General features: G+C 40.4%; 1 protein-coding gene across 3 annotated transcripts in view; it reads right to left on the bottom strand.

The window, feature by feature from the left end:
- Positions 1 to 24,731, bottom strand: part of LOC134958186 (inter-alpha-trypsin inhibitor heavy chain H3-like) — a 449,083-nt gene that overhangs the window by 332,770 nt on the left and 91,582 nt on the right. The gene's annotated exons all lie outside the window — the stretch shown is intronic.

The raw sequence follows: 24,731 nt of genomic DNA, 5'->3' as shown, positions 1-24,731 counted from the left end.
GGAGCTGACGTCAGACACCCTCCCTGAAAACCACTAGTGATGTCTGGCGCTATTGTATATATATATATATACATACATATACATATATAAATGTGTAATTGCGAATGGGTGCCTATATACACAGTCAAACCCACTCCGCACAGGTATCAGGGAATTAATCCAATACTCTCATACCTCACAAGATCTATCCAGCAGCAACAAAGGTGAAATGGCCTGTGGATATGGCCAACACAATCCACCCGATTTTTTTAAAAAACCGGGTGTGAGCTAAAACAAACAAAAAACCCCCCTTGCGCTATTCAGACTCAATTAGAGGCAACAAGGCTTGAATAATCTCAAATAAGATTATAATTACAAGATGATTTTATTATCTATAAAATTGATCAAATATGAACATATATAATTCATTAACAACTGTAATATGCGCATATACATAAAAATAAGACTAAAACATTACTAATAATACAACTACTAATGAGCATAAGAGGTGGATCATATAACTAACAGTGACCACAGTGGGCTAGACACTGATAACGTCCTTGCTTTTAATTTTCAAATAAGATCTTCTCATCAAATGTGTTCATGAGTCCTTCATAATTAGATATCATATGGTGTAATATATTTGAAGCCTTTGTTTAAAGATCTCTCAATGAATAGAATTCATCCAATTGCTCACATATACTGATGGTGCTTTACTTGTGGGATAACCATTCAAAAAAGTCATGGAGGAAGTAATACACACCCGGGACTCTTAGTGCATCGCAAGCACCTGTGAGAACAAAGCTCCCGTCTCAATTGCCACAAATGATGTCCTCCGTCTCCCACTGAAATTGGCTCCCGTGCACACACCTGTATTGGTTTGGAGAGAGAAGTAACAGTCCGGCTCCCGGAGCCCCGCGCACTGCAGGCGCTAGAGATAGATTCCGCTCCTGTCTTCCAGCCGCCGCATATAGCGTCCTCTCGTCTCCTGCGTGTCAGTCTCAGACACCGCTGCACTTCAATGAGAGCTAACAGCCAAGGTCCACCGGGTCACAGATAGGGCACTTTCTCTGACGCGTTTCGCTTCTAATTGAAGCTTCCTCATAGAGTAAGAAACTTAGCAATGTAGCCCTTTTTAAATAGCAGCCTCATATTGGATTGGTGCAATCATCCACCTAGATATATAACACCTGTCTTAGATCCACCTCCTGATCCACCTCCTTGCTCACCTGTTGCTTAATTAAATAAATATTACTATTAACCATTAACTTCTCATATGCCCGCCTGTCTATATAGAAACACCTATTTTAAACTGCTTTAACAATATATATATATACACAGATATATAAAAATAAATATATCTGCTGGTAATAAAGACATCCTTTTCTTTCCAGATAATTAATCACAGTCACAAACAAATAATCTTGATAATAATATAATAATAATAATATATAAAAAAATAAAACGTAATAAGTTAATATAAATAATAATTAATAAATAAATTATGAATAGTGAAACAAGTGATCATTTCTCATTATAGAATATAAATCTTCTGGGGATCGAACTCATATCCTTTGCTATGGTAAACCCACACTCTACCTCAAACCCACACGCGTCCCTAGTTCAACACAGCAATTCATATGGAAACATCATGTATTAGACCCATAGTTGTTTTATTTATTCAGAACTTCAATATAAACAATCACCATAGTATCCCAGTGTTCTATACAAGCAATACTCCATAAATTAAATGTTTAGAGTATATATATAGAGAAAGTAGGCACCATGTGAGTGCTGTTCATTAATTAATTTATTTTACCTTAAATTTAATTTATTTTAAATTAAAACAGGGACTTGATCCTGTGATCTCAAATCCATGACCACACACATGTACCTCTACTCTATATACCCATAGTATATAACCTCTAGTAATCTCTAATATTATAAAGTGGTCATCCTAATAAAACATTATAGAAACGGTTGCTCCCACATTTAGACTGTTAATTTAAAATCATCATTATTTAATTCCATTCAACTAAATTTATACCCCCTCGTGAGCGTGGGTCCTGGAAATGGCCGGTATCTGCTGGACCACCATTCCCCCCCACACGTAACAAAGAGGGCCCAACGTTCCTTAGTTAGCAAATGATTCAAAGTCTATACATTCATTCAAACCTGCGGGAGCTAACGTTCTTAACTGAAAAATCCACAGAGCTTCCTTCTCACACAACTTTCGATATCTGTCACCCCCTCGAATAGTAGTCTTAACGTGATGGACTCCTATCACACTCAATCCGTCAGTCTTACCTTGGTGAACATTAGAAAAGTGTTGGGACACACTATGATGAGAGAACTGTTTAAGGATGTTTAATCTATGCTCCCTAAATCTAGTTTTGAGCGAACGGGTAGTGCGACCTACGTATTGCAGGCCACAAGGGCACTGCAGTACGTAGATACAGTATGTAGTGTCACAGTTGATAAATTCACGTATCTCAAATTTCTCTTTTGTGGTGTTCGATTCGACACTCAAAGCTCTATTATCTATAAAACCACATGTAATACAACGGCTTTTACCGCATTTAAAACATCCCAATATAGGGTTTGTTGTCAGCCACAGATTACTAGAGGAAACTACTGGATTGTTTTCTTTTCTTTTCTTCAAAACACTTGGTGCTAATATATTTTTTAAGTTCTTATTTTTCTTAAAGATAATTCTGGGAGTTGAAGCGATTGCTGAATGTAATATAGTATCTTGTTGTAAAATCCTAAAGTTACTTTTTATTATTTTCTTAATCTCATGTGATTGACTATTATACTTAGAAACATAACACATTTTAGTTAAATCTCCATTTTTATCCGTATTGAACTTTTGTGGTTTATTTTTTATTTTCAATAAATGTTTCCTATCAGTGGTCTCTACTTTTTTATGAGCTACCTTCACTAGGGCTTTAGGATATCCTCTATCAATAAAATCGTTAGGTGATTATAAAAATCAGGCGGACACTATGGCTAAGGAAGAACAATTCCTACGGAGTCGACTAAATTGACTGAACGGCACGTTTTTTAACCACGGTTTATAGTGATTACTGGAATAATGTAAGAAATTGTTTGTATCAACAGTCTTTTTGTAATTTTTAGTGATAATCTGTCCGCCCTCAGAGGAGATGGTGAGATCCAAATAATTAACGGTGTTTCTACTGTATGAATGTGTGAATTTTAAATTATAATCATTATTGTTAAGGTACGTGACAAAATTAAGTGCAGAGTTCTCATCTCCATCCCAAATAAAAAACAAATCATCTATGTAACGGCCATAGAATACTAGGTTCGCGCCATATGGGCCTCCCCATATGAATTGATCCTCAAACATGCCCATATAAATGTTGGCAAAACTTGGCGCGAACCTAGTACCCATGGCCGTCCCCAGTGTTTGAAGAAAATACTCACCCTCAAATAAAAAATAATTGTGTTTTAAAATAAATGTGATAGAAGAAAGTATGAATTCTTTGAGGTCTCTTGGAAATCCCACATCCTTACTTAGACATTGGTCCACAGATCTTAATCCTTTTTCATGGGGTATATGTGTATATAATGCTTGCACATCCAATGATATGAAAGCATAATTTGGCTTCCATTCTAAATTCTTAATGGAGTTCAATAATCCCGTCGTGTCTCGGATGTGAGATCTCAGAGACGACAAAGCTCTGTAAAAAATAATCAATATACTGTGATAAATTAGAAGTGAGGGACCCTATACCAGAAATAATTGGACGACCCGGGGGTGCAGTGAGGGATTTGTGAATTTTAGGGATGTGGTAAAATATCGGAATAACAGGGTGCTCAATAAACAAAAATTTATATTCATCTTTAGAAATCACTTCCTCCCCGAGGGCATCATCCAGCAATCTTCTAAGTTGTATTTGAAAATTCAATGTAGGATCTTTTTTGATTTTTTCATAAAAATCAGCATTATAAAGTTGACTATAAGCCTCAGATAAATAATAATCTCGTTCCAATAGAACAACTCCCCCCCCTTTATCAGCACTTCTAATTACTAATGACTGGTCACTTTCCAATTCTTTTTGTGCCAGTCTCTCTTTCCTATTTAAATTGGAGGATCTTGATTTCTTGGCACAAATATTTTGAAAGTCATCCATAGTTTTTTTGTAAAAATACATTATTGTGCTTGATTTATGGTTTGTCGGATTAAAGGATGATTTTCTCTTAAAGGGGGTACCTTTTTTCATATCAATCTGAGTACCTCTTATATCAAACACTTGTACAGGTGTATTGATAGTCTCAACATGATTTTCATCCCATAAATTTTCCAGCTGCATTAGACATTCCATATCCATTTTATCTAAAACTATTGGAGACATTAGATCATCATTCAATTTTTTAGAGGCTGTTGCCTTATAGGTAATTGTCTGCACTTAGTATAATATTAGGGCAATGGATATTGTCTGAATCAAAATATAATTCATTATAAATAGGCGATGTTACCATAGTGGACAGTATACTGGATATATATAGTAAGGAATAGATATGAAATAAGTTTGAATGTATGAGGTAATGTTTAGCTGATTTAAGAGATTAGGTTTGTGTATGTGTTTATATATTTAACTGTATATTTGTGTTTTACAGCAAGATGGTAAAAAAATAGTGTAGGAAACAGGTTTATTCTGCTCTAGTCATAAATAAGGCCAGAGAGGTTACAGTAAGATCAAGAGTCATTGTAGAGAAAAGGTATTAGGCCATAAATGATAATAGGTATGTGACAGAGCTCTGTTGGTCATTGGAATTCACAGGTGTGCTTACAGTAGATCAGAATCTACTGGTTTGTCTATTGTCCAGTGAAGGTTAAAAGCTAGGGAGTATAAATTAACTACTATGAAAAGAGATCACATCCATTGATAAAACATTGTGTAACCGACCCCAGGAAAACTTGTCAATACAACAGAACTTTGGATGAAAAGACATTCCAGATTTTACAATACTATACTTGCTTAAGGCAGTGTGGACACCACACTTTTATGACACCATGCCTCCGTGAACAGGACACGACAGCCCAGTTCAATGTTTGTTTTATTACACCTTGGAATCTGACAAACCTATAATTACCTATTCCATTGGAAACTATGAGAATATGATAGTTTGAATTGGTAAAATATGAGATAAAAGGACCAGACTTGTAGTTAGGAGTTAGAAGGAAGAGGGAGAGGGAGAAGAAGAAGGAGAAGGAAGGAAGTCAGTCAGGAGGAGAAGTCATGGAGAACATGCAGAAGGAATGATTCTTGGGATGGCAATCTTTAACTTGCAAGTATAAATATGATAATAATTGAAACTGTTTGTGAAACTTATGTCATGTTGTTTTATGTTATGTAACGAAGGAAACATAGCATAGCTTAATATAATTATAATTAGTATATATATCACTACTGTGTATATCTTATTCTGTACGATTTGATCTGCCTGTAAATAAAGAATCATATAAAAAGAGCGGTAATATTCAAGCTTGAACTCTCTTTAAGGAATCTTAACTTAATAACTTCATAAGTCATATGTATAAGGACTGCATATATGTATCAGCCAATTAGTTTGTAAGCCTGACATAATATATTTGCAGATATATATGATAAATGCATATTAATTGAAATATATCCATATATTAAATACCATATATGATATATTAAATATTAATATTCATAAATATGATTCCATAGATCAATATTGGCGACCACGAATTGGACTTGTTATTACTGAATCTGATTATCTGATCTATAATATTTATGAGGAGTAGCAGATGCTATAAGCTGGCTACCAAATCTGCAGAATCACGGTGGGGATGTATCTATGAAAATTTATTACCATTGTGTAATGTCAATTTTGTATTCTGTATAACCTAGGATAAATGTGTTAGTGCAATATACGTTATTTTAACTAACATAATATCTATTAGGAAGCAGCACCAAAGGCTATAAGCCTGCTGGCAAAATACAAGATCACAGTGGAATAGGTTACAAATGAGAATAAAGAATTTAAAGGCCTAGAATAGAAAATGTGCACAGTGGAAAAGAGTATTTCCAAATAAATGTATAAATGTACCAGGTATTAGAGTTTAACCTTAAGACACCGGTCAATCTTAAGGAGAGGATACCTTCAGTACTAAAAACAAAGAATATATAAATTTAGCATTGAAATGTTAAAAATGCAAAAGTTTTCTGTAGCATTTAGAAAAATGCGCAGAACTGCGGCTCTAGAAGCCAAACAGAAATGTAAAGAAGAATCAGGTTCACGTCTTCGTAAGGCGTGCCTGACCATTAATGCAAAAATGCATTCGTTATTTAAGTCCCTTAAACAGAAAAATAAACAGAAAAAGTTTGGGGCAGAAGCGAAAAGCCTGACAGTTTGTAATCAAATTGTCAAGATCTCTGATGAAGAGATAACATCCAGCAAGCAAGCTGAGATAGAAACACCAAACAGGAATAGTGTTGAGGTATGTGAAACTCTGTACACAGAGTCTACAGGAGTCAGAAATGACTTAATCAGTCAAGATCCTAAAATTAAGGAAAGTTACATGTTGCAGGACTGCATCAATGTGCAGCGCATGGAGTCTGCTATGGTCACACAGACCACCAGCAGAACAGCCTCTGTGGTAAAGGAAGAAAGTAGCAATGTGCCGGATGTGTCTATCATCAGACAGCACATTAATGTAAAGGAGGTAGCAGCAATAGGAGATGTCCCCTATACTGTGTCTAGTAAGGGGGAAGATCATTGTAACTCAGATTATGAGTATTCTGCTGAATACACTCTCAGAGTTCCCAATGTAAATGAAGAATTTGTTATGCCCTTAGGCAAAGGTGAATTGTCAGCAGATTTAAACACTGATAGCAGCAGTACAGTGCACACAGGGGTGGGGAAGTTCCCCATGGTGAAAACTCCCATGGCAACCAGAGTTGCAAACCTTGAAATGTATTCACCTGGAAACATGTTTAAAGGGAAAATCCATGAAATTAATTCAGGAATGCATGTTTACAAACAAAGTTCCCAAACTTATGTAACCCCCACAGAGCACTCAGAGACTTCTAGTGATGGTGCAAATGTTTGCATGCTCTCAGAGAGACCACATGCAGAGTGTCATTCTGCAAACCACACACCAATTAACAATGACAAAAAGGATCACCAGGATGAAAATGTTTTTATGCCCTGGTGCCATAACCATTTTATTACAGGTGTGGAAAGACAGAAAGCCCTGGGACCTGCAATACATATTTGGCAAAGTTTAACAAGTTTCTCTCCCCACAAAAGTAGGTTTTTTCAGAAGCTCCAAGATTCTTCCAAACTAAGGAGCCACACCAAGCAGCAAACGCTATGGTTAAAGACAGTCTGGGACCAGGCTGCATCACAAGGGAGTATGGTCACAAGTGAATACGGTAGTATCATTCCTTTACTTGTTAGATCCAATGAAGCCATTGTTTGCTTTGATGTTCAAACAGCCACAGTTTCCAAATTAAACCTGCATCATATCTGCAGCGACAATTGTGCTGTCATTGACACACAATGTGACAGGAAAGATTGGCACAGGCCAGAAACAATTGTTTGTTTGTTATTCAATCGTTAAAAGACACATTTGTAAATTCTGTACCTGATAACATGCAGCAGATAGGACAGAATGCATAGCAAGCTATGTTAAATCACTGTATAAATATCTGTGATAGTCATTGTATGTATTTTTGTTTGATTCATAGTAATCCTGGCAACCTGTATACAGAATGGTGCAAGACTCCAAAAAGACTCCAATTTACAAGGGAAAAGGTCTTCATTAACCCTTTCATCGCTGCTATCCAGCAAAATCTACATAGCATCCCTAAAGACTGATATATGGACAAATCCTCAAGGAGTTTTCCAGTTTCACAAGAAAGGGGAAGGTTTTCATTAACCCTTTCATCACAAGTAATCATTACTTGTCTTTCAAACTACATGTACACTCCCACAACAGTGTACAGCACATCTCATCACTGTGATTATACAGAACTGTCTCATCCCTTCATATACCTTAATCACATATATGTAAACATTTGTCTGAGATATATTTTATATCATTGCATATATACCTTGTAAATATTTTATGTTTTTTTTATATATTACACAATAGATACTACCTATGCTTCCTTCGTAAAAGCTTCAAAAGTAATTAAATATCTAATACAGGATGGTATACCACGTTATAACAAATTGGGCCGAGATTATTAAGTGGGATGAATAATTCTCTTAATAAAGACTGTCACAAGTCTAAGATAATTATTTGTAGCATAACAGGGTCACTGTATATGCACATGGCTGCATATAAAATAATATTGGATGGAATTAGATATATTTAAAGCCATTCCTAAATGATATTTAATATCTGTTTGAAGCAAAATTATATTCATTTATTGTATTGATAGGATGTTACTATATACACATCAAAAGCATTTTAAATAATTATTAGTCAAAATATAGGTAGGATAGAAAACGCCTTTATATGGGTTAAACTGGTATAAGTTTATGTAAGATTGAGATGTATAAATAGGTACAAGGTAGAATAAGGAGATTTAAGACTGCATGGTAATTTATTCAGTGAGGAAATACAGAACAGAGTAGGTGTACTACTCACAGCCATTTGTGGTACTATTGCCCGAAGACAATTAAGACCTACTATTAACAAGCAAGGAAAGAAAGAAAGAAAGAAAAAAAAAAAAAAGACTGTTTCATATATGCCTGTTCTATTCAAAATCACAACCTGTTTGTGCAAAAGCAATATGGACACTGGTCACAACTGCGGCATTGGATAAACGCAAAGGAAACAGAACTGCTAAAGACTGTATAAAGACTATTACTATTACTGAGGGTCGTCACAAGTACTGAATGTTCAAGACACAGCACTCGACGTACACAGCCCTCTGCCTCAAACAGCGAAATGGCAAGCAAAGGAGCAGCTGCTACGAAGAATTCTACTTCTAGTAATGGTGCAAATGTTGCAAACGCAAGGCCATAATGCAAACGCAAGGCATCTCCAATTGCAAGCAAACCACGCAGATGACAGTCTTATCCCAGTAAATTGCTACATACAAGAACAGCAAAAATGTCCAAACGTACTGATCCAGATACAGAAAAAAGGTCTACAATTGGGCTATGGTATTCCAAATGTCTGTAGAAATTAGTTTTCCTCATGAATACTGAATAAAAACCTCAGTTTTGTCTGCTTTAGTTAAAAAGTAGAATAAGGTTAGGTAAGCTAAGAATTTTTAGAGATTTTTAAAATCATAATGGTTATTATTATTACACTTATGGTATATATTATGGTTACAACGAAAGTTATGTTTGAAGGAATATTTTGAAATGTATTTGGAAGCAATTACGCTAGTTTAATGTGTGGCCAATCAAAAGAATTTCTCATGGCCACAAGGGGGCGACTGTTGCCTTATAGGTAATTGTCTGCACTTAGTATAATATTAGGGCAATGGATATTGTCTGAATCAAAATATAATTCATTATAAATAGGCGATGTTACCATAGTGGACAGTATACTGGATATATATAGTAAGGAATAGATATGAAATAAGTTTGAATGTATGAGGTAATGTTTAGCTGATTTAAGAGATTAGGTTTGTGTATGTGTTTATATATTTAACTGTATATTTGTGTTTTACAGCAAGATGGTAAAAAAATAGTGTAGGAAACAGGTTTATTCTGCTCTAGTCATAAATAAGGCCAGAGAGGTTACAGTAAGATCAAGAGTCATTGTAGAGAAAAGGTATTAGGCCATAAATGATAATAGGTATGTGACAGAGCTCTGTTGGTCATTGGAATTCACAGGTGTGCTTACAGTAGATCAGAATCTACTGGTTTGTCTATTGTCCAGTGAAGGTTAAAAGCTAGGGAGTATAAATTAACTACTATGAAAAGAGATCACATCCATTGATAAAACATTGTGTAACCGACCCCAGGAAAACTTGTCAATACAACAGAACTTTGGATGAAAAGACATTCCAGATTTTACAATACTATACTTGCTTAAGGCAGTGTGGACACCACACTTTTATGACACCATGCCTCCGTGAACAGGACACGACAGCCCAGTTCAATGTTTGTTTTATTACACCTTGGAATCTGACAAACCTATAATTACCTATTCCATTGGAAACTATGAGAATATGATAGTTTGAATTGGTAAAATATGAGATAAAAGGACCAGACTTGTAGTTAGGAGTTAGAAGGAAGAGGGAGAGGGAGAAGAAGAAGGAGAAGGAAGGAAGTCAGTCAGGAGGAGAAGTCATGGAGAACATGCAGAAGGAATGATTCTTGGGATGGCAATCTTTAACTTGCAAGTATAAATATGATAATAATTGAAACTGTTTGTGAAACTTATGTCATGTTGTTTTATGTTATGTAACGAAGGAAACATAGCATAGCTTAATATAATTATAATTAGTATATATATCACTACTGTGTATATCTTATTCTGTACGATTTGATCTGCCTGTAAATAAAGAATCATATAAAAAGAGCGGTAATATTCAAGCTTGAACTCTCTTTAAGGAATCTTAACTTAATAACTTCATAAGTCATATGTATAAGGACTGCATATATGTATCAGCCAATTAGTTTGTAAGCCTGACATAATATATTTGCAGATATATATGATAAATGCATATTAATTGAAATATATCCATATATTAAATACCATATATGATATATTAAATATTAATATTCATAAATATGATTCCATAGATCAATAAGGCGAAATACCTTTTTCGGCACAAATCACGAGTAAAGTGGTTCAACTCGACAAACAGGTCAAATAAGTTGGGGCCCTGTGTTGGAGCAAAATTAAGGCCCTTTTTTAGGAGAATGATTTGCTCATCTGATAATTCTCTGTTTGTCAAGTTGAATATACCTCGTCTATCTAATATAATCTGGCCTTTCTTGTGTAACCTCCTTCCACCTCTTCTTCCTCTTGGTCTCTTTGTCTTTTGGCAGTATCTCTGATTAAGGGTGTGAACCTGTTGTGTGTTGTGAGTGGCCCTTGTCTTGGGTTTCCCCCTAAAAAATGATCATTTGTTGGATCCTGATAATCTGAACTATACCTACGAGGTCTCCTTCCACTGTAGGCCCTATTATACACTGGAGTATCATTCCTAGGGGTATCCTTTGCCTTAGGATCTCCCCTATACGCAGGTGACCTGTAATGTTGTCCTTTGAAATTAAACTGCCTTCCATTTCTCTCAAATTCCGACTGAGGTCCATACTTCCCCTGTCGGTCTCTGAAATTAGTGGAAGGTGGATGCTTTCTATAGGTGCGAACCTTCCCATCTTTATAATCATTGTCATCTCTCAACAATTTTTTATTTTTTGTTTCCACTAGTTCTTTTTCAAACTGTTCTACTCGTTTGTTAGTGTTCTTATCTCTTTCTAAAAAAATGGGTAAATCCTTATATTTAATCAAAGTGTTCTTAATTTCTTCTATTTTCTTACCAATCTCGATTACCTTTTTTTCCCTATAATTGACTAATAATTCAATCAATTTGAACGAACATTCATCAAGATTACGATCCCAATTTGACAATAGTACTGGATCATCCTGAATCCCTAACGTTTTAAATATCCTTAATCCCTGTGGGATCTGTTTCCTAGACAGATATTTCTTTAATGAGACACTGTCCCACCAGTGTCTCATTTGATCTTTTAATAATTGCTCTAGTTTATAGAAACCTTTTATCACCTCCCCATCTGTATGGTTAACATTCGTTATGGGTTCGATTTCTTCATCTAACTGTACATATAGTTCTCTTCTAGACAGGCGGGCATTAAAACAAGTGAACTCAGCCATGATTGCCTCAATTAAGTATAAATATACAGTACTAATTCTCTAATAAAAACTCTAAAAAAATCCTGGAGCAGCCGGACATACAATAGACTACCTGGGACCACGCACAATCCCGGTACGTCTTCCACAAACACTTAAAAAACCACTAGTGATGTCTGGCGCTATTGTATATATATATATATATATATATACATATACATATATAAATATGTGTAATTGCGAATGGAGGTTACACAAGAAAGGCCAGATTATATTAGATAGACGAGGTATATTCAACTTGACAAACGGAGAATTATCAGATGAGCAAATCATTCTCCTAAAAAAGGGCCTTAATTTTGCTCCAACACAGGGCCCCAACTTATTTGACCTGTTTGTCGAGTTGAACCACTTTACTCGTGATTTGTGCCGAAAAAGGTATTTCGCCTCTAAAAAATTGAATGATGATCTAATGTCTCCAATAGTTTTAGATAAAATGGATATGGAATGTCTAATGCAGCTGGAAAATTTATGGGATGAAAATCATGTTGAGACTATCAATACACCTGTACAAGTGTTTGATATAAGAGGTACTCAGATTGATATGAAAAAAGGTACCCCCTTTAAGAGAAAATCATCCTTTAATCCGACAAACCATAAATCAAGCACAATAATGTATTTTTACAAAAAAACTATGGATGACTTTCAAAATATTTGTGCCAAGAAATCAAGATCCTCCAATTTAAATAGGAAAGAGAGACTGGCACAAAAAGAATTGGAAAGTGACCAGTCATTAGTAATTAGAAGTGCTGATAAAGGGGGGGGAGTTGTTCTATTGGAACGAGATTATTATTTATCTGAGGCTTATAGTCAACTTTATAATGCTGATTTTTATGAAAAAATCAAAAAAGATCCTACATTGAATTTTCAAATACAACTTAGAAGATTGCTGGATGATGCCCTCGGGGAGGAAGTGATTTCTAAAGATGAATATAAATTTTTGTTTATTGAGCACCCTGTTATTCCGATATTTTACCACATCCCTAAAATTCACAAATCCCTCACTGCACCCCCGGGTCGTCCAATTATTTCTGGTATAGGGTCCCTCACTTCTAATTTATCACAGTATATTGATTATTTTTTACAGAGCTTTGTCATCTCTTTGAGATCTCACATCCGAGACACGACGGGATTATTGAACTCCATTAAGAATTTAGAATGGAAGCCAAATTATGCTTTCATATCATTGGATGTGCAAGCATTATATACACATATACCCCATGAAAAAGGATTAAGATCTGTGGACCAATGTCTAAGTAAGGATGTGGGATTTCCAAGAGACCTCAAAGAATTCATACTTTCTTCTATCACATTTATTTTAAAACACAATTATTTTTTATTTGAGGGTGAGTATTTTCTTCAAACACTGGGGACGGCCATGGGTACTAGGTTCGCGCCAAGTTTTGCCAACATTTATATGGGCATGTTTGAGGATCAATTCATATGGGGAGGCCCATATGGCGCGAACCTAGTATTCTATGGCCGTTACATAGAAGATTTGTTTTTTATTTGGGATGGAGATGAGAACTCTGCACTTAATTTTGTCACGTACCTTAACAATAATGATTATAATTTAAAATTCACACATTCATACAGTAGAAACACCGTTAATTATTTGGATCTCACCATCTCCTCTGAGGGCGGACAGATTATCACTAAAAATTACAAAAAGACTGTTGATACAAACAATTTCTTACATTATTCCAGTAATCACTATAAACCGTGGTTAAAAAACGTGCCGTTCAGTCAATTTAGTCGACTCCGTAGGAATTGTTCTTTCTTAGGTGATTATAAAAATCAGGCGGACACTATGGCTAACGATTTTATTGATAGAGGATATCCTAAAGCCCTAGTGAAGGTAGCTCATAAAAAAGTAGAGACCACTGATAGGAAACATTTATTGAAAATAAAAAATAAACCACAAAAGTTCAATACGGATAAAAATGGAGATTTAACTAAAATGTGTTATGTTTCTAAGTATAATAGTCAATCACATGAGATTAAGAAAATAATAAAAAGTAACTTTAGGATTTTACAACAAGATACTATATTACATTCAGCAATCGCTTCAACTCCCAGAATTATCTTTAAGAAAAATAAGAACTTAAAAAATATATTAGCACCAAGTGTTTTGAAGAAAAGAAAAGAAAACAATCCAGTAGTTTCCTCTAGTAATCTGTGGCTGACAACAAACCCTATATTGGGATGTTTTAAATGCGGTAAAAGCCGTTGTATTACATGTGGTTTTATAGATAATAGAGCTTTGAGTGTCGAATCGAACACCACAAAAGAGAAATTTGAGATACGTGAATTTATCAACTGTGACACTACATACTGTATCTACGTACTGCAGTGCCCTTGTGGCCTGCAATACGTAGGTCGCACTACCCGTTCGCTCAAAACTAGATTTAGGGAGCATAGATTAAACATCCTTAAACAGTTCTCTCATCATAGTGTGTCCCAACACTTTTCTAATGTTCACCAAGGTAAGACTGACGGATTGAGTGTGATAGGAGTCCATCACGTTAAGACTACTATTCGAGGGGGTGACAGATATCGAAAGTTGTGTGAGAAGGAAGCTCTGTGGATTTTTCAGTTAAGAACGTTAGCTCCCGCAGGTTTGAATGAATGTATAGACTTTGAATCATTTGCTAACTAAGGAACGTTGGGCCCTCTTTGTTACGTGTGGGGGGGAATGGTGGTCCAGCAGATACCGGCCATTTCCAGGACCCACGCTCACGAGGGGGTATAAACTTAGTTGAATGGAATTAAATAATGATGATTTTAAATTAACAGTCTAAATGTGGGAGCAACCGTTTCTATAATGTTTTAATAAGAATTTACTTACCGATAATTCTATTTCTCGGAGTCCGTAGTTGATGCTGGGGTTCCTGAAAGGACCATGGGGAATAGCGGCTCCGCAGGAGACAGGGCACAAAAAAGTAAAGCTTTAGGATCAGGTGGTGTGCACTGGCTCCTCCCCCTATGACCCTCCTCCAAGCCAGTTAGGTACTGTGCCCGGACGAGCGTACACAATAAGGAAGGAATTTTGAATCCCGGGTAAGACTCATACCAGCCACACCAATCACACCGTACAACTTGTGATCTAAACCCAGTTAACAGTATGATAACAGCGGAGCCTCTGAAAAGATGGCTCACAACAATAATAACCCGATTTTTGTAACTATGTACAAGTATTGCAGATAATCCGCACTTGGGATGGGCGCCCAGCATCCACTACGGACTCCGAGAAATAGAATTATCGGTAAGTAAATTCTTATTTTCTCTATCGTCCTAGTGGATGCTGGGGTTCCTGAAAGGACCATGGGGATTATACCAAAGCTCCCAAACGGGCGGGAGAGTGCGGATGACTCTGCAGCACCGAATGAGAGAACTCCAGGTCCTCTTTTGCCAGGATATCAAATTTGTAGAAATTTACAGACGTGTTCTCCCCTGACCACGTAGCTGCTCGGCAGAGTTGTAATGCCGAGACCTCTCGGGCAGCCGCCCAAGATGAGCCCACCTTCCTTGTGGAATGGGCCTTAACCGATTTAGACTGTGGCAGGCCTGCCTCAGAATGTGCAAGTTGAATTGTGTTACAAATCCAACGAGCAATCGACTGCTTAGAAGCAGGCGCACCCAACTTGTTGGGTGCATACAGTATAAACAGCGAGTCAGATTTTCTGACTCCAGCTGTCCTGGAACATATTTTCAGGGCCCTGACAACTTCTAGCAACTTGGAGTCCTCCAAGTCCCTAGTAGGTGCAAGGCACCACAATAAGCTGGTTCAGGTGAAACACTGACACCACCTTAGGGAGAGAACTGGGGACGAGTCCGCAGCTCTGCCCTGTCCGAATGGACAAACAGATATGGGCTTTTTTGAGAAAAAACCACCAATTTGACACTCGCCTGGTCCAGGCCAGGGCCAAGAGCATGGTCACTTTTTATGTGAGATGCTTCAAATCCACATATTTGACTGGTTTTAAACCAATGTGATTTGAGGAATCCCAGAACTACGTTGAGATCCCACAGTGCCACTGGAGGCACAAAAAAGGGTTTTGTATATGCAATACTCCCTTGACAAACTTCTGGACTTCAGGAACTGAAGCCAATTCTTTCTGGAAGAAAATTTACAGGGCCGAATTTGAACCTTAATGGACCCCAATTTGAGGCCCATAGACACTCCTGTTTGCAGGAAATGCAGGAAACGACCGAGTTGAAATTTCTTTGTGGGGCCTTCCTGGCCTCACACCACGCAACATATTTTCGCCACACGTGGTGATAATGTTGTGCGGTCACCTCCTTTCTGGCTTTGACCAGGGTAGGAATGACCTCTTCCGGAATGCCTTTTTTCCCTTAGGATCCGGCTTTCCATCTCCATGCCGACAAACGCAGCTGCGGTAAGTCTTGGAACAGACATGGTACTTGCTGAAGCAAGTCCCTTCTTAGCGGCAGAGGCCATAAGACCTCTGTAAGCATCTCTTGAAGTTCCGGGTACCAAGTCCTCCTTGGCCAATCCGGAGCCATGAGTATAGTTCTTACTCCTCTACGTCTTATAATTCTCAGCACCTTAGGTATGAGAAGCAGAGGAGGGAACACATACACCGACTGGTACACCCACGGTGTTACCAGAACGTCCACATCTATTGCCTGAGGGTCTCTTGACCTGGCGCAATACCTGTCCCGTTTTTTGTTCAGACGGGACGCCATCATGTCCACCTTTGGTATTTCCCAATGGTTTACAATCATGTGGAAAAAACTTCTCAATGAAGTTTCCACTCTCCCGGGTGGAGGTCGTGCTGAGGAAGTCTGCTTCCCAGTTTCCATTCCCGGGATGAAAAACTGCTGACAGTGTTATCACATGATTTTCCGCCCAGCGAAAAGTCCTTGCAGTTTCTGCCATTGCCCTCCTGCTTCTTGTGTCGCCCTGTCTGTTTACGTGGGCGACTGCCGTGATGTTTTTCCCACTGGATCAATACCGGCTGACCTTGAAGCAGAGGTCTTGCTAAGCTTAGAGCATTATAAATTTACCCTTAGCTCCAGTATATTTATGTGGAGAAAAGTCTCCATACTTGATCACACTCCCTGGAAATTTTTCCCTTGTGTGACTGCTCCCCAGCCTCTCAGGCTGGGCTCCGTGGTTACCAGCATCCAATCCTGAATGCCGAATCTGCGGCCCTCTAGAAGATGAGCACTCTATAACCACCACAGGAGAGACACCCTTGTCCTTGGATATTGGGTTATCCGCTGATGCATCTGAAGATGCGATCCGGACCATTTGTCCAGCAGATCCCACTGAAAAGTTCTTACGTGAAATCTGCCGAATGGAACTGCTTCGTAGGAAGCCACCATTTTTACCAGGACCCTTGTGCAATGATGCACTGTTTTTAGGAGGTTCCTGACTTGCTCGGATAACTCCCTGGCTTTCTCTTCCGGGAGAAACACCGTTTTCTGGACTGTGTCCAGAATCATCCCTAGGCACAGCAGACGTGTCGTCGGGATCAGCTGCGATTTTGGAATATTTAGAATCCACCCGTGCTGCTTGTAGCAGTATCCGAGATAGTGCTACTCCGACCTCCAACTGTTCCCTGGACTATGCCCCTATCAGGAGATCGTCCAAGTAAGGGATAATTTAGACGCCTTTTCTTCGAAGAAGAATCATCAATTCGGCCATTACCTTGGTAAAGACCCCGGGGTGCCGTGGACAATCCAAACGGCAGCGTCTGAAACTGATAGTGACAGTTCTGCACCACGAACCTGAGGTACCCTTAGTGAGAAGGGCAAATTTGGGACATAGAGGTAAGCATCCCTGATGTCCCGGGACACTATATAGTCCCCTTCTTCCTGGTTCGTTATCACTGCTCTGAGTGACTTCATCTTAATTTGAACCTTTGTAAGTGTTCAAAAAAAAATTTTTAGAATAAGTCTCACCTAGCCTTCTGGCTTCAGTAGCACAATATAGTGTGGAATAATACCCCTTTTCTGTAGTAGGAGGGGTAATTTAATTGTCACCTGCTGGGAATACAGCTTGTGAATTTTTTCCCATACTACCTCCTTGTCGGAGGGAGACTTGGTAAAGCAGACTTCAGGAGCCTGCGAAGGGGAAACGTCTCGACATTCCCATCTGTACCCCCGGGATACTACTTGTAGGATCCAGGGGTCCTGTACGGTCTCAGCGCCATGCTGAGAACTTGTCAGACGCGGTGAAACGCTTCTGTTCCTGGGAATAGGCTGCCTGCTGCAGTCTTCTTCCCTTTCCTCTATCCCTGGGCAGATATGATCTTATAGGGACGAGAGGACTGAGGCTGAAAAGACGGTGTCTTTTTCTGCAGAGATGTGACTTAGGGTAAAAAACGGTGGATTTTCCAGCAGTTGCCGTGACCACCAGGTCCGATGGACCGACCCCAAACAAGTCCTCTTCCTTTATACGGCCATACTGTGCCGTTTGGAATCTGCATCACCTGACCACTGTCGTGTCCATAACATCTTCTGGCAGTTATGGACATCGCGTTTATTCATGATGCCAGAGTGCAAATATCCCTCTGTGCATCTCGCATATATAGAAATGCTCTATAGTCAATAAAATACTGTCCCTGTCAAGGGTATCAATATTTTTAGTCAGGGAATCCGACCAAGCCACCCTAGCTCTGCACATCCAGGCTGAGGCGATCGCTGGCCGCAGTATAACACCAGTATGTGTGTATATACTTTTTATTATATTTTCCAGCCTTGTCAGCTGGTCCTTGAGGACGGCCCTATCTATAGACGGTACCGCCACTTGTTTTGATAAGCGTGTGAGCGCCTTATCCACCTTAAGGGGTGTTTCCCAACGCGCTCTAACTTCTGGCGGGAAAGGGTATACCGCCCATAATTTTCTATCGGGGGGAACCTACGCATCACACACTTTATTTAATTTATCTGATTCAGGAAAAACTATGGTAGTTTTTTCACATCCCACATAATACCCTCTTTTGTGGTACTTGTAGTATCAGAAATACGTAACACCTCCTTCATTGCCTTTAACGTGTGGCCCTAATAAGGAATACGTTTGTTTATTCACCGTCGACACTGGATTCAGTGTCCCTGTCTGTGTCTGTGTCGACCGACTAAAGTAAACGGGCGTTTTAAAACCCTTGACGGTGTTTTTGAGACGTCTGGACCGTACTAATTGTTTGTCGGCCGTCTCATGTCGTCAACCGACCTTGCAGCGTGTTGACATTATCACGTAATTTCCTAAATAAGCCATCCATTCCGGTGTCGACTCCCTAGAGAGTGACATCACCATTACAGGCAATTGCTCCGCCTCCTCACCAACATCGTCCTCCTACCTGTCGACACACACGTACCGACACACAGCACACACACAGGGAATGCTCTGATAGAAGACAGGACCCACTAGCCCTTTGGAGAGACAGAGGGAGAGTTTGCCAGCACACACCAAAAACGCTATAATTATATAGGGACAACCTTATATAAGTGTTTTCCCTTATAGCATCTTAATATATATATATAAGCATATCGCCAAATTAGTGCCCCCCCTCTCTGTTGTAACCCTGTTTCTGTAGTGCAGTGCAGGGGAGAGCCTGGGAGCCTTCCCTCCAGCCTTTCTGTGAGGGAAAATGGCGCTGTGTGCTGAGGAGATAGGCCCCGCCCCTTTTTCGGCGGCCTCGTCTCCCGCTCTTAACGGATTCTGGCAGGGGTTAAATATCTCCATATAGCCTCCGGAGGCTATATGTGAGGTATTTTTAGCCAAAATAGGTATTCATTTGCCTCCCAGGGCGCCCCCCTCCCAGCGCCCTGCACCCTCAGTGACTGCCGTGTGAAGTGTGCTGAGAGGAAAATGGCGCACAGCTGCAGTGCTGTGCGCTACCTTTAGAAGACTGAGGAGTCTTCTGCCGCCGATTCTGGACCTCTTCTTACTTCAGCATCTGCAAGGGGGCCGGCGGCAAGGCTCCGGTGACCATCCAGGCTGTACCTGTGATCGTCCCTCTGGAGCTGATGTCCAGTAGCCAAGAAGCCAATCCATCCTGCACGCAGGTGAGTTCACTTCTTCTCCCCTAAGTCCCTCGTTGCAGTGATCCTGTTGCCAGCAGGACTCACTGTAAAATAAAAAACCTAAGCTAAACTTTCCTAAGCAGCTCTTTAGGAGAGCCACCTAGATTGCACCCTTCTCGGCCGGGCACAAAAATCTAACTGGCTTGGAGGAGGGTCATAGGGGGAGGAGCCAGTGCACACCACCTGATCCTAAAGCTTTACTTTTTTGTGCCCTGTCTCCTGCGGAGCCGCTATTCCCCATGGTCCTTTCAGGAACCCCAGCATCCACTAGGACGATAGAGAAATTAGGATGACCACTTTATAATATTAGAGATTACTAGAGGTTATATACTATGGGTATATAGAGTAGAGGTACATGTGTGTGGTCATGGATTTGAGATCACAGGATCAAGTCCCTGTTTTAATTTAAAATAAATTAAATTTAAGGTAAAATAAATTAATTAATGAACAGCACTCACATGGTGCCTACTTTCTCTATATATATACTCTAAACATTTAATTTATGGAGTATTGCTTGTATAGAACACTGGGATACTATGGTGATTGTTTATATTGAAGTTCTGAATAAATAAAACAACTATGGGTCTAATACATGATGTTTCCATATGAATTGCTGTGTTGAACTAGGGACGCGTGTGGGTTTGAGGTAGAGTGTGGGTTTACCATAGCAAAGGATATGAGTTCGATCCCCAGAAGATTTATATTCTATAATGAGAAATGATCACTTGTTTCACTATTCATAATTTATTTATTAATTATTATTTATATTAACTTATTACGTTTTATTTTTTTATATATTATTATATTATTATCAAGATTATTTGTTTGTGACTGTGATTAATTATCTGGAAAGAAAAGGATGTCTTTATTACCAGCAGATATATTTATTTTTATATATCTGTGTATATATATATTGTTAAAGCAGTTTAAAATAGGTGTTTCTATATAGACAGGCGGGCATATGAGAAGTTAATGGTTAATAGTAATATTTATTTAATTAAGCAACAGGTGAGCAAGGAGGTGGATCAGGAGGTGGATCTAAGACAGGTGTTATATATCTAGGTGGATGATTGCACCAATCCAATATGAGGCTGCTATTTAAAAAGGGCTACATTGCTAAGTTTCTTACTCTATGAGGAAGCTTCAATTAGAAGCGAAACGCGTCAGAGAAAGTGCCCTATCTGTGACCCGGTGGACCTTGGCTGTTAGCTCTCATTGAAGTGCAGCGGTGTCTGAGACTGACACGCAGGAGACGAGAGGACGCTATATGCGGCGGCTGGAAGACAGGAGCGGAATCTATCTCTAGCGCCTGCAGTGCGCGGGGCTCCGGGAGCCGGACTGTTACTTCTCTCTCCAAACCAATACAGGTGTGTGCACGGGAGCCAATTTCAGTGGGAGACGGAGGACATCATTTGTGGCAATTGAGACGGGAGCTTTGTTCTCACAGGTGCTTGCGATGCACTAAGAGTCCCGGGTGTGTATTACTTCCTCCATGACTTTTTTGAATGGTTATCCCACAAGTAAAGCACCATCAGTATATGTGAGCAATTGGATGAATTCTATTCATTGAGAGATCTTTAAACAAAGGCTTCAAATATATTACACCATATGATATCTAATTATGAAGGACTCATGAACACATTTGATGAGAAGGTCTTATTTGAAAATTAAAAGCAAGGACGTTATCAGTGTCTAGCCCACTGTGGTCACTGTTAGTTATATGATCCACCTCTTATGCTCATTAGTAGTTGTATTATTAGTAATGTTTTAGTCTTATTTTTATGTATATGCGCATATTACAGTTGTTAATGAATTATATATGTTCATATTTGATCAATTTTATAGATAATAAAATCATCTTGTAATTATAATCTTATTTGAGATTATTCAAGCCTTGTTGCCTCTAATTGAGTCTGAATAGCGCAAGGGGTTTTTTTTGTTTGTTTTAACCCTCCCTGAAAACGCCTGGTCCCTCATTAGGTGTGTAAGCGAGGGGGGCATTATGCGTGTAAGCAATCGCTGCAGGGAGCATTATGTGTGGAAGTTGCACTACAGGGGGCATTATGCATGTAAGCGGCCATTGGTGAGCGCAAAATGTATAATTATGCCATTGCATGTATAGTGTTACCCAGAGATGCTGGAAACGCTGGCGCCACCAGAAGAAAATGCAGAAAGCTGCATCTTTTGCCATGAAACCCCTGGCCGCATTTAATTAGAAGCCTTACCGTGTGGCATCATTTATAAGGGGCATTTTTGTGTGTGGGACATAAAATGGTGTAAGTGGCATAACAGTGATAGGCATAATATGTAATAGGTATTACGGTGTGTGGTTTAATATGTAATAGGCATTAAGGTGTCTGGCATAATGTGTAATGGGCATAATGTGTACTAAACATTACGGTGTGTGGGGGGCGTGGCCACGGCGGCAAGAGACTAGGTAGCAGAACCGAGGAGCTCCCTGGAAAATAAATCCTGTCAAAATCCTGGGGCTCTGTTTCTGGTCTCCTCCAGTCTCCTCTCCTGCATGAAGGTACTGGGAAGGCGGTGGGCGCTGCGTGGATCCGTACGAGCGCTCCCTGCTCGCGTCGGCGGCCGCCCGGAATCCGGGCCTAGGCCGCAGCTCAGTCCCCGGCCTCAAGTTTGGAGCTCCGTCGGGCGCGTGCGCGCGCGCACAAGATCGAGCGCCCGGAACGACCACAGCGGCCGGCGGCGCAGAGGGAGAGCGGCATCACACTCCTGCACCCCCAGGGCTCCACAAACAAAATATCATATACCCCTGAAGGCTGGTGCAGTGAGAGAGGGGGGAGAGATCTGAGAGCTGGGCGGCCATTTTACCTGCAGCTCCCTATACAACTACTCACAACAAGGTACAGTGTGTACTGGGTTGGAGGTCTGGACTTTGTCCCAGCTGCCCTGCATATTGCCTATATAAAACCACACGCTGGACATATTTATCTATACCATTGGACCCCCCTGGTCCCCCTTCTCCCTTCAACATAAAGGCTGGATACCTCAGGGTCTGGAGTGCTGCTGATATTGCACCTACTGCCCACTGATATATATTTTTTGACACTGAATATTGGGACTCTCAAATAGTGCCGGGCCCTAACAAGATGGTGAAAGGCGGCCAGAGTGCGGCCGCGGCTAAACTGGAGAAGTTTGCCCGACAGCCTGCATCCCAGTCGACACAGACATCTCCTAAGCTCTCCCCCCCAGCCGGAGCGGACCCATCGGCTGGGGCCGACTCCGGGGGGAACGCACAGCCATCTGCTCATTCCATTCAGCAGGTCCTGGAGGCCATAGCGGCTAGTGAACAGCGTCTGTCGGACAAGATGGAGAAGGTGCAGTGTGATCTATCCCTGCTACGACAGGATGTCCAGCGAGTGCGGGAGAGGGTGGGCGAAACCGAGACAAGGGTGTCCAATCTGGAAGACCTCAGTGGCCCTCTACAGAGATCGGTGTCTGCAGTCACACAACAAGTCACAACGTTGCAAACCAAACTCCTGGACATGGAGGGCAGACTCCGCAGAAATAATGTGCGGTTTGTGGGCCTCCCCGAAAAGGAAGAAGGGGCACACCCCGAAGATTTCTTGGAATCCTGGCTAAAAGAGGCATACGGTGCTGAATCCTTTACCTCTCAGTTTGCAGTGGAACGGGCTCACCGCGTGCCCTTCCGGCCTTTACCCCCAGGCGCCCCACCACGAACTTTTATAGCAAAATTCCTGCACTATAAGGATCGGGACTCTGTCCTGCGCTTGGGACGCGTGAAGGGCCCTCTAACCCGGAATGGAGTCCGGGTGTCGGCATTTCCGGACTTTGCAGCGGACGTTCAAAAAGATCGAGCTCAGTTTCTTCCCATAAAGCGACGTCTTCGTGACCTGAACCTATCCTACTCGATGCTGTTTCCATCTAGGTTGCGTGTGATAGCAGACGGGGAGACCAAATTCTTCGGCTCGCCCAGGGAAGCGGCATCCTGGCTGGACAGATATGCTCCGGGGGCCCGCCAGCTGGATCCAGACTGACATCGGGTCGTCCTCCCTTTTATGGGCCTACATTCTGCAAGTATAAGTCCAGGGAGCTCCCTCTCGTTTAGTGGTTCTGGACTTTGCCGAGAAGAGTTCTAAACGTATAAACGTACAAAGGTTTAGGTATTGGGGTTGTTTGATCTGTACGCCTAGTACAGTGTTGCCGTAGGCTTTGGGATCTCCAGGGCTAGAGTTCGGTTAGGGATATGGGTATGCCACAGTTCGGGGAGGTATACGGGGTGGGGGGATGGTTGGGGGCAGTTGTTGGCCCCTCAGCAGTTTTTCTTCTGTTTTTTGTTTTGTATTTACGAAGCCTATATATTTGCTATTCGGAGGGTGTGGTAGATTCGCATGGTTTTCAGGGGTTTGGTTCGGGGTCCGGGGCCAGCGAGAGACACGATTACCTGAGTGGAGGGCGGGGTGGGTGGGGGGTTGATTGGAGCGCTGTACCCCTGTTGATGACTTGGCCGACATGCCTCCCTTAAAAATCTTGGCGTGGAATGTCCGGGGCATCAACAACAAGGTAAAGCGATCCTTAGTATTTAAAATGATCAAGAAATATGGCCCGGATATCATTTGCCTAAGTGAAACTCATTTGGAGGGAAACAGGCTGTTGTCGCTCCGCAGGCCTTGGGTGGGGTGGGCATATCATTCCTCGCACTCCTCTTATTCCCGAGGGGTGTCGGTAATGATTAAGAGGACCGTACAGTTCGAAATGATAAGGGTAAATACAGATCCACATGGTAGATACGTGTTCATAGAAGGTA

The sequence above is a fragment of the Pseudophryne corroboree genome, chromosome 9 (genome assembly GCF_028390025.1).
Source record: "Pseudophryne corroboree isolate aPseCor3 chromosome 9, aPseCor3.hap2, whole genome shotgun sequence".
In the NCBI taxonomy this organism is placed as follows: Eukaryota; Metazoa; Chordata; class Amphibia; order Anura; family Myobatrachidae; genus Pseudophryne; species Pseudophryne corroboree.
The sequence above is the reverse complement of the archived record's forward strand: the minus strand, read 5'-3'. Positions and strand labels throughout refer to the sequence as shown.